This window comes from Somniosus microcephalus, chromosome 13, assembly GCF_052327205.1.
Source record: "Somniosus microcephalus isolate GS21.2 chromosome 13, FLI_Smic_1.0, whole genome shotgun sequence".
Lineage (NCBI taxonomy): Eukaryota > Metazoa > Chordata > Chondrichthyes > Squaliformes > Somniosidae > Somniosus > Somniosus microcephalus.
Window position 1 is genome coordinate 60,397,600 of NC_140999.1, and position 11,477 is coordinate 60,409,076.

The window sequence follows — 11,477 nt, forward strand, 5'->3', positions numbered from 1 at the left end:
GGAGGGCTACACTGTCGGAGGTGCCGTCTTTCAGATGAGACGTTAAACTGAGGCCCCATCTACTCTCTCAGGTGGATGCAAAAGATTCCACAGCACTATTTTGAAGAAGAGCAGGGGAGTTATCCCTGGTGTCCTGGCCAATATTTATCCCTCAATCAACATAACAAAAACTGATTATCTGGTCATTGTCACATTGCTGTTTGTGGGGGGCTTGCTGTATGCAAATTGGCTGCCGCGTTTCCTACATTACAACAGTGACTACACTTCAAAAGTACTTCAGTGGCTGTAAAGCGCATTGGGACATCTGGTGGTCGTGCTATATAAATGCAAATCTGTCTTTTCTTTCACATTTTGGCAAGACTGGGTAAGGACAGTGGATTTAATTCCCTAAAAGATATCAGTGAACCAACTGGATTTTTATGCTACAATCGACAGCTTCATGGTCACTTTTACCACTTATTATTTCCAGATTTTATTAAAAACTGAATTCAAACTCTCAAACTGCCGTGGTGGGATTGTTTTTTTGATTGAGATTCCCCAACAATTTAGATCCAAAGAGGAATCATATAAAGTTGCCAGAAAAAGTAGCAAGCCTGAGGATTGTGAGCAGTTTAGAGTTCAGCAGAAAAGGACCAAGAAATTGATTAAGAGGGGAAAAGTAGAGTATGAGAGTAAACTTGCAAGGAACATAAAAGTGGACTGTAAAAGCTTCCACAAATATGTAAAAAGAAAAAGATTAGTGAAGACAAATGTAGGTCCCTTACAGTCAGAAGTGGGAGAATTTATAATGGGGAACAAGGAAATGGCTGAGCAATTAAACAAATACTTTGGTTCTGTCTTCACGGAAGAGGACACAAATAACTTCCCAGAAATGCGAGGGAACCAAGGGTTTAGTGAGAAGGAGGAATTAAAGGAAATTAGTATTAGTAAAAAAAGTAGTGCTGCAGAAATTAATGGGACTGAAAACTGATAAATCCCCAGGGCCTGATAATCTGCATCCCAGAGTACTAGAAGAGGTAGCCACGGAAATAGTGGATGCATTGGTTGTCATATTCCAAATTTCTATAGATTATGGAATACTTCCGGCAGATTGGAGGGTGGCAAATGAAACCCCACCATTTAAAAAAGGAGGGAGAGAGAAAACCGGGAACTACAGACCGGTTAGCCGAACATCAGTAGTAGGGAAAATGCTAGAGTCTATTATAAAGGATGTGATAATAGGACACTTAGAATATATCAACAGGATTAGACAAAGTCAACATGGATTTATGAAAGGGAAATCGTGTTTGACAAACCTACTGGAGTTTTTTTGAGGATGTAACTGGTAGAATAGTTAAGGGAGAACCAGTGGATGGGGTGTATTTGGATTTTTAGAAGGCCTTTGATAAAGTCCCAGATAAGAGGTTAGTGTGCAAAATGAAAGCACATGGGATTGGAGGTAATATACTGGCATGGATTGAGTGCGAGTCATCAAAGAGTGCTGTGAGTTTGGGTAAGTGTGAGAGTTCTTTAATTGTTATTTCTCTTTAAATCATTCTTGATAAGATTACTTAAGCAGTTTAAGTAAAGGGGAAAAGTTAAATATTTGGGATTCTGTTGGTTTAAGAAGAGTAAAACAAGGTTACACTGCAGTAGGAGTAAATTGGCACAGCAGGCAGTGGAAACCAGTTTTCTAACCAATCAGCAGGGGTGACTCATTTGGCTGTAAACAAACAAACAGTATAAAAAGACCAGTCCTAGTGTGAGTCATCAAAGAGTGCTGTGAGTTTGGGTAAGTGGGGTGTTAGGTGCTCTTTTCAAACTTTAACTCTGTGGGTTGTAGTTAATAAGGCCTTTCTGGTGCAGAGTGACTGTTGGTAAACCATTTAACTGGTGTAACTAGAGGGATTGATATAATTTAAATCCAATTAATTAAGGGGGATACTAGCATCTAAAATCGGGCAGAGGGTGTCCATAACTAACAATAAAAAAAATTAATTAATTACATAGAATGGAGCAGGTGATCTGTTACTGTTGCGAGATGTGGGAGCCGGTGAACCCCATTGAGGCTCACGGTGATTACGTCTGTGACAAGTGTCTGCTGCTACAGGAACTCCAGCTCCGTGCTGATGAGCTGGAGTCTGAGCTTCAGACACTGCGACACATCAGGGAGGGGGAGAAGTACCTGGACTCTGTGTATCAGAAGGTGGTCACAACTATGAAGTTAATTAATTCAGATGTAGCCCATGGTCAGGGGCGGGACGGTGTGACTACGAGTGAGGCAGGTACGGGGATCCAGGAGGTAGAGCCGGAGGAGCCGCAGCCCTTGCTCTTGTCCAACAGGTTCGAGGTTCTTACTCCCTGTGGGGACAGGAGCAGGGACTGCAGGGAGGATGAGCAACCTGGCCACAGCACCGTGGAACGGGGGGCCATTCAAGAGGGGGGAGTAAATAGAAATGTTGTAGTGGTAGGGGATAGTATTATTAGGGGGATAGGTAGAGTTCTCTGCAGCCGAGAGCGAGAGTCTCGAAGGCTGAGTTGCCTACCCAGTGCCAGGGTTAAGGACATCTCCTCTGGGCTGGAAAGAAACTTGCATTGGGAGGGGGTGGATCCAGTTGTCGTGGTCCATGTTGGTACAAACGACGTAGATAGGACTAGGAAGCCGGTTCTGTTAAAGGAGTATGAGCAGCTAGGGGTCAAATTAAAAAACAGAACCTCAAGGGTAATAATCTCTGGATTATTACCTGAGCCACGAGCGAATTTGGCTAGGACAAATAAAATAAGAGGGTTAAATGCGTGGCTCAAAGACTGGTGTGGGAGAAATGAGTTTTGCTTCCTGGGACACTGGCACCAGTACTGGGGCAGGAGGGAGCTGTTCCGTTGGGACGGGCTTCACTTGGCCAGTGCTGGGACTAGAGACCTGGCGGATCATATAACTAGGGCTGTAGAGAGGGCTTTAAACTACCTAGTGGGGGGGGAGGTTCCTAGAGAGCAAATAATAAAAATGACAACAGAGAAGGTCATAGACTTAGGTAGCAGTGGGGAAATTAAAAATCAGAGCGTGTCAGGAAGGGGCAGAAGGTATGGAGTAAAAGGTAAAGTAATAAAAAGGGCAAAAGCAGGAACTAAGTGTCACAAAACATATTTGAAAGTTCTCTATCTGAATGCACGTAGCATTCGTAACAAAATAGACGAGTTAATGGCACAAATAACTACATATGGGTATGATCTTGTGGCCATTACAGAAACATGGCTGCAGGGTGACAATGCCTGGGAATTAAACATACCAGGTTATTTAACGATCAGGAAGGACAGGCAGGAAGGAAGGGGAGGTGGGGTGGCTATGTTAATAAAGGAAGGAATCACTGTAATACAGAGAAATGATATTGGGTCAAAAGATCAGGATAATGAAACAGTTTGGGTGGAGGTAAGGAATAATAAGGGGAAAAAAACACTAGTGGGTGTAGTCTATAGACCTCCGAACAGTTGCAACTCTGTTGGATGGAGTATCAATCAGGAAATAGTTGAGGCTTGTAGTAAAGGAACATCTATAATTATGGGGGATTTTAACTATCATATTAATTGGACAAATCAAATTGGGCAGGGCTGCCTTGAGGATGAGTTCATTGAGTGTATTAGGGATGGGTTTCTTGAGCAGTATGTAACTGAACCGACCAGGGGGCAAGCAACCTTAGATCTGGACCTGTGTAACAAGACAGGATTAATTAAAAATGTCCTAGTAAAGGATCCCCTTGGAATGAGTGACCATTACATGGTTGAATTCCATATTCAATTAGAGGGTGAGAAGGTTGGATCTCAAACGAGCGTGCTAAGCTTGAATAAAGGAGACTATGAAGGTATGAGAGCGGAATTGAGTAGAGTGGATTGGGAAAATAGATTAAAGGGTAAGACGATACATGATCAGTGGTGTACATTTAAGGAGTTATTTTACAACTTCCAAAAAATATATATTCCACTGAGAAGAAAAGGGTGTAAAAAAGACAGCCATCCGTGGCTAAGTAAAGAAATTAAGGATAGTATTCGACTAAAAACAAGGGCATATAAGGTAGCCAAATCTAGTGGGCGGATAGAGGACTGGGAAAACTTTAAAAGACAGCAAAATATAACAAAAAGATTGATTAAGAAAGGGAAGATAGATTATGAAAGTAAATTAGCAAAAAATATAAAAACAGATAGTAAGAGTTTTTATAGTTATATAAAAAGAAAAAGGGTGGCTAAAGTAAATGTTGGTCCCTTAGAGGATGAGACCGGGAAATTAATGGTGGGAAATATGGAGATGGCAAAAACACTGAATGAATATTTTGTATCAGTCTTTACAGTAGAGGACACTAAGAATATCCCAACACTGGACAAACAGGGGGCTATGGCGGGGAGGAGCTAAACACAATCAAAATCACTAAGGAAATGGTACTCGGTAAAATAATGGGACTCAAGGCAGATAAATCACCTGGACCTGATGGCTTACATCCTAGGGTCTTGAGGGAAGTGGCGGTAGGGATTGTGGATGCATTGGTAATAATTTTCCAAAACTCCCTGGACTCAGCAAAGGTCCCGGCAGACTGGAAAACTGCTAATGTAACACCCTTATTTAAAAAGGGCAGTAGACAGAAGGCTGGAAACTATAGACTGGTTAGCCTAACATCTGTGGTAGTTAAAATTTTGGAGTCCATTATTAAGGAGACAGTAACAGGACATTTGGATAATCATAATTTAATAGGACAAAGTCAGCATGGTTTTATGAAGGGGAAGTTATGTTTGACAAATTTGCTGGAGTTCTTTGAGGAAGTAACATATAGGGTGGATAAAGGGGAACCAGTGGATGTAGTGTATTTAGACTTCCAAAAGGCATTTGACAAGGTGCCACACAAAAGATTATTGCTTAAGATAAAAAATCACGGGATTGGGGGTAATATTCTGGCATGGATAGAGGATTGGCTATCTAACAGAAGGCAGAGAGTTGGGATAAATGGTTCATTCTCAGACTGGCAATCAGTAACTAGTGGTGTTCCGCAGGGGTCAGTGCTGGGTCCCCAACTCTTTACAATCTATATTAACGATTTGGAGGAGGGGACCGAGTGTAACATATCAAAGTTTGCAGATGATACTAAGATGGGAGGGAAAGTAGTGAGTGAGGAGGACATAAAAAACCTGCAAGGGGACATAGACAGGCTAAGTAAGTGGGCAGAGCTTTGGCAGATGGAATACAATACTGGAAAGTGTGAGGTTATGCACTTTGGCAGGAAAAATCATAAAGCAAGTTATTATCTTAATGGCAAGAAACTGGAAAGTACTGAAGTACAAAGGGATCTGGGGGTCCTGGTGCACGAAACTCAAAAGGTTAGTATGCAGGTGCAGCAAGTGATTAAGCAGGCCAATGGAATGTTGGCTTTCATTACTAGGGGGATAGAATATAAAAATAGGGAGGTATTGCTTCAGTTGTACAAGGTATTGGTGAGACCGCACCTGGAATACTGCATACAGTTTTGGTGTCCATACTTAAGAAAAGACATACTTGCTCTCGAGTCAGTACAAAGAAGGTTCACTCAGTTAATCCTGGGGATGAGGGGATGGACATATGAGGAGAGGTTGAGTAGATTGGGACTCTACTCATTGGAGTTCAGAAGAATGAGAGGCGATCTTATTGAAACATATAAGATTGTGAAGGGGTTGGATCGGGTGGATGCGGGGAGGATGTTCCCGATGATGGGTAAAACTAGAGCTAGGGGGCATAGTCTTAGAATAAGGGGCTGCTCTTTCAAAACTGAGATGAGGAGGAACTACTTCACTCAGAGGGTGATAGGTCCATGGAATATGCTGCCCCAAAAAGCTGTAGAAGCTACATCATTACATAAATTTAAAACAGAAACAGACAGTTTCCGAGAAGTAAAGGGAATTAAGGGTTACGGGGAGCGGGCAGGAATTTGGACATGAGTCTAGGTTTGGATCGGACATGGCCCTGTGGGTAGTGGAGCGGGCCCAGGGGCCGTGTAGCCTGATCCTGCTCCTATTTCGTGTGTCTAATTCTGTTAGATTCAGGAGATGGTTCTGTGATAGTAGATTGGCGGTTAGGATCAGATCAGCCATGATCTTATTGAATGGCGGAGCAGGCTCGAGGGGTCGATTGGCCTACTCCTGCTCCTATTTCTTATGTTCTTATGTTCTTATGTAAAATTGGTTAACAGACAGGGAACAGAAAGTAGGAATAAATGGGTCTTTTTCAGGGTGGCAGGCGGTGACTAGTGGGGTACCGCAGGGATCAGTGCTTGGGCCCCAGCTATTCACAATATATATCAATGATTTGGATGGGGGAACCAAATATAATACTTCCAAGTTTGCTGACGACACAAAACTAGGTGGGTTGTGAGGAGGATACAAAGAGGCTTCAAGGCGATATAGACAAGTTGAGTGAGTGGGCAAATACATGGCAGATGCAGCATAACGTGGATAAATGTGAAGTTATCCACTTCGGTAGGAAAAACAGAAAGGTAGAGTATTATTTAAATGGTGATAGATTGGGAAATGCTGATGTACAAAAGGACCTGGGTGTCCTTGTACACCAGTCACTGAAAGCAAACATGCAGGTGCAGCAAGTAGTTAGGAAGGCAAATGGTATGTTGGCTTTCATTGCAAGAGGATTTGAGTACAGGAGCAAGGATGTCTTACTACAGTTGTACAGGGCCTTGGTGAGGCCACACCTGGAGTACTGTGTGCAGTTTTGGTCTCCTTACCTAAGAAAGGATATACTTGCCATAGAGGGAGTGCAGCGAAGGATTCACCAGACTGATTTCTGGGATAGCAGGACTGTCGTATGAGGAGAGATTGGGTCGACTAGGCCTGTATTCACTAGAGTTTAGAAGAATGAGGGGGGATCTCATTGAAACTTATCAAATTCTGACAGGGCTAGGCAGGCTAGATGCAGGGAGGATGTTTCCCCTGGCTGAGTGGTCTAGAACGAGGGGTCACAGTTTCAGGATACTGGGTAGGACATTTAGGGCTGAGATGAGGAGAAATCTCTTCACTCAGAGGGTGGTGAACCTGTGGAATTCTCTACCACAGAAGGCTGTGGAGGCCAAGTCACTGAATACATTTAAGAAGGAGATAGATAGATTTCTAGACACAGAAGGCGCCAAGGGGTATGGGGAGAGAGCGGGAATATGGTATTGAGATAGAGGGGTCGATTTTAACTCAGGTGCGGGGAATTGTCAGGTTCCCCGAATTTGGTGTTTCCCACACGAATCTAAATGGGTCTGTGAGATTGATGCAATTTTAACACAATTGGCCAATTGATTTCCAACATGTGGGAACCCTTGGCAAATGAGTATTTCCAGTCAGAATGTCGCATAATATGACGTCATTATTGCTGCTGCATTTAGGGTCTGCAACAAGCCTTGCTTCTTCTGCAGGCTGCCAACTTTTTGGCATTTGCTGATACACTGAGCTGGAAGCAGAATGGCAAGAGAAAGACCGAGGTCTGCACCCCGTTTTGACGACATTGCCCTGCAGGCTTTAGTGGAGGGAGCAAGAGCTCACAAGGAGGTGCTCTTCCCTTCATCAGGGAGGAAGATGCCTCCCCAGCAGACAAAGGCTGCATGGCTGCAAGTGGCAGAGGAGCTCAACTCCTTATCGGCTACCCGCAGAACCTGGATACAGTACAGGAAGAGATTTCATGACCTTCAGCACACTGGAAAAGTGAGTATGAAGTTCCCATCACTCTCAATCTGATCTCCATTGCCTCTCCTCACCAGCACTCAGCTTTAGCAATCTCTTCCTCCACATCCCACTTGACACTGACATCCATGCACCCTTACCCATTCCCTCTCTCTCTATGGTCACTTTCATCTAACTATTTGACTATGCAGCCCTCACACTCCCTATCACTCTGATGCGATGAAAAAAACTGACAACACACAGGGCTTGGTCTTGCCACCTCACTCCATCTTTGTCTCCTTCTAAGCATCTATGCTATGGATTATCTACACTCACTCCTTCATTCTCACTCAAACACTACTTGTCTCCCTCATTGCAGGAAAAGAGAACGAGCGAGTTCAGGAGGAGAGCCACCATCAGTAGCCCAACTCACCCCCTGGGAGGAGGCAGTCCTGGAGATCGTAGGACTGGAGGATGAGGCGCAAGTGGGGGACGGACAGACGGGTGCATCACAGCAAGCTGGTGACAGAGTAGTTTTCCATCTCTCTCACTGACATTGCATGAGTCGCTGATAATGATTCTGAAGCTACAACAGATGGACCTATGATCATCTGCAATATGCAATGTGCATGTAACCTTGACCTCACATCTCTAACTCTTTCCTTCACTCCCCCACAGGACCATCGAGAGCCCCCATCCCCACTGTCCAGGAGGAAGAGCCTGAGCTTCCAGACTCCTCAGAGGAATCTGCAACCTCCGAGGGCGCAGCATCAGCAGAATTCAGTGCACCTAGCACCAGCGCAGACACTCACAGTAGTGTTGTCACCTGGTGTATCACAGCTCACAAGTGAGCATCAGCAGATTGTGGAGACAGGGACAGCAGTGGAGAGTGCTAGTTGGAGGGCACAGGACGCTGCCAGCTCGGCTCAGCTGCATGTCGACCCTCTGCCTCTGGGTCCATCCATAAGATCAGCGGGGCTGGAACTCCAGGAACAGATGCAGGAGTCTCTGGCAAGATTTGTCTCCAGGGTCAATGTGAGTGTGGAGCGAATGGAGGAGTCCATAGCGAACATGAGCAGAGCCTTTGTGGAGTCATTGGCGCATGAACGCATCAACATGGAAAGGATGGCAACCTCCATGGAGGAGATAAGTCACCAGGGTATGGAAAACATGGTGAGTGTTCATAATAGAATGACATCTCTTGAGGAGCGATGGGCATCTATTGAACAGAGAAACCAGACCTTCATGGAAGTCCTTCTGAGTAGGACTGCCAGTGCAGATACGGGTCCCCATGGCCCCCTGATGTGCAGCAAGGTGCTCTCAAGCCACTTCCAAGCGCTGGCCCCTTCTGGCCTGTGCAGCATCAGGTGGGTGAGCAGCAGCCTGGCGCTCCTGTTGCTGCTGCTGCTGTTGTTCCTGGTTCTGCTGGTGCCGCGGCTAGTATTCGAGCTCAACAAATGCCCAGAAAGGAAGGAAATAAATGGCTCCCATGCTTCTGGTATATGCCTCCGTTGAGGAAGCGCTGAGTGAAGGTGGCGAGCGGGGTTTCCCAGGAGGTCACACTGGATATGTGTGTGAGGCTCCAACCTTCCACAGGTGTGTTTAAGCCTGGTAAAAGTTGCCCCAGGCCTGAAACAACAAAGTCCTGCCACCTGCAAATGATGACTGATCAAATCTCCTCTTTAATGGTTGACCTGCAGCTGATAGTCAGCAAGCCAATAGTGCTCACGCCAGGTTTCACAGGCATGATCCCCACCAGGCATGTTTTACGTGGGAAAAGTGTTAAACAGGCAAGGGCCTGTTAAAATGGGATTATAAAGGCCAATTAGTGCTGTTTAAGGGCCCTAAAGACCAGTCCCGCCTGTTGCAGGCGGGACTGATTCGGGACCATCAGACATGCCTGGGTTAAAATGGTTAGGTGTCGGGAATCAGGCGGGGGGTCCCGACCCCCAGGTTTTGCGATTTTAACACCCCCCACACCTCAAAGCCCGCCTGATGGCTGAGTTAAAATTGAGCCCATGGGATCAGCCATGATCATATGGAATGGCGGAGCAGGTTCGAGGGCCGAATGGCCTACTCCTGCTCCTACTTTTTCTATGTTTCTAATTTAATCATTTTCCACTTTAGATTCAAAAACTGCAGGGACTGATCCAGGAAAAGTTGACAGGAAAAGTCTTTCAATTTCTAGCTATTCTTTGAAACGGACCGAAATTGGAAACCAGCTCTGCACACAAAGCGCAAAGTCCTACCTGTTGTGCCCTTAACCCAGGAAGTTGAAAGGTGCCCGGAGCAGCTGTCAATCACTCTGCCGATCACTCAATGTCTCCGCTCGAGCCCACCCTAAAACCAGCTCTGCGGGCGGACTGACCTTGTAGCTTCTTGCTGTGCTCGGCTCGGCTTTACTTGAGTCTGGAACTGGCAGTCGTCAGTACGAATGCAGCGGCAGCAGAAAATGAAACAACTTCCTCTCGTCGATCTCATGTGACTGGGAAACTCCAAACACTGGCCTCGCTCTGCGATGGTATTCCGTACAGGCTGGGCAAGCGGTGGAGACTGTAATATATACAAGCTGATAAATGTGTGTGCAAAAAAACGCCGAGTGTGCACGCTGTATAGACACGGCAGAAAGGAATGCAATTCCCATTGCGGTTAGATGCAAACCCACAACCTATAAGGAATAAACGTGAGGACGTGCATACTGCTCTCAGTTGTCCCGCAGCTGATGTGAGATAGAGAAAACAAATAAAATATCTTTGAAGCGGAGGATGGTCATCTGGTGGCTCATTAGCGAGATGCACCGCCCAGTGAAGTACTGACCCTTACAGATCTGGCCCCAGCTATGCCTGCCTTTTCGTGGGATATGTGGAACATTCTTTGTTCCAGTCCAACTTAGGTCCCTCCCTCACCTCTTTTTCCAGTACATTGATGACTGTATCGGTGCTGTTTCCTGCTCTCGCCGTGAACTAGAACATTTCATTCACTTTGCTTCCAATTTCCACCCTTCCCCCCACCTTCACGTGGTCCATCTCCGACTCTTCCCTTCCCTTCCTTGACTTCTCTGTCTCCATTTCTGGGGATAGGCTATTGACAAACATTCACTATAAGCCCACTGACTCCCACAGCTACCTGGACTACACTTCCTCCCACCCCGCTTCTTGTAAGGATTCTATTCAATTCTCCCAGTTTCTCCGTCTCCGCCGCATCTGCTCTGACGATGCCACCTTCCATACTAGTGCTTCCAACATGTCTTCCTTTTTCCTCAACCGAGGATTCCCCTCTACTGTGGTTGACACGGCCCTTGACCATATTCGTTCTATTTCCCACACATCTGCTCTCACCCCTTCCCCTCCCTCCCGGAACCACGATAGAGTTCCCCTTGTCCTCACCTTTCACCCCACCAGCCTCCACACTCAACGGATCATCCTGCGCCATTTCCGTCACCTCCAGCGTGATCCCACTGTTCAACATATCTTCCCCTCCCCTCCCCTTTCCGAAGGGACCGCTCCCTCCGCGACACTCTGGTCCACTCTATCACTCCCAACACCCCTTCCCCTTCCCACGGCACCTTCCCGTGCAAGCACTGGAGATGCAACACCTGCCCTTTTACCTCCTCCCTTCCCACTGTCCAGGGCCCCAAACACTTCTTCCAGGTGAAACAGCGATTTCCTTGTACTTCTTGCAATTTAGTATACTGTATTCGCTCTACACTGGGGAGACCAAACACAGATTGGGTGATCACTTTGCGGAACACCTCCATTCAGTCCGTAAGTGTGACCCCGAGCTTCCGGTCGCCTGTCAGTTTAATTCTCCGCTCCACTCCCACCCTGATC

The 11,477-nt window shown here is 46.0% G+C and overlaps 1 protein-coding gene across 3 annotated transcripts in view; it reads right to left on the reverse strand.

The window, feature by feature from the left end:
* The window catches only part of LOC147108354 (procathepsin L-like), a 59,627-nt gene extending 49,262 nt beyond the window's left edge, over positions 1-10,365 (reverse strand). The window contains exon 1 of one of the 3 annotated variants that reach the window (XM_086004951.1): positions 9,897-10,365. The gene's annotated coding sequence lies outside the window, so the exon portion shown is untranslated. The remainder of the gene's footprint in view (positions 1-9,896) is intronic. The other 2 variants (XM_086004950.1, XM_086004949.1) reach the window with 2 other exon arrangements.
* Positions 10,366-11,477: the final 1,112 nt, after the last annotated feature.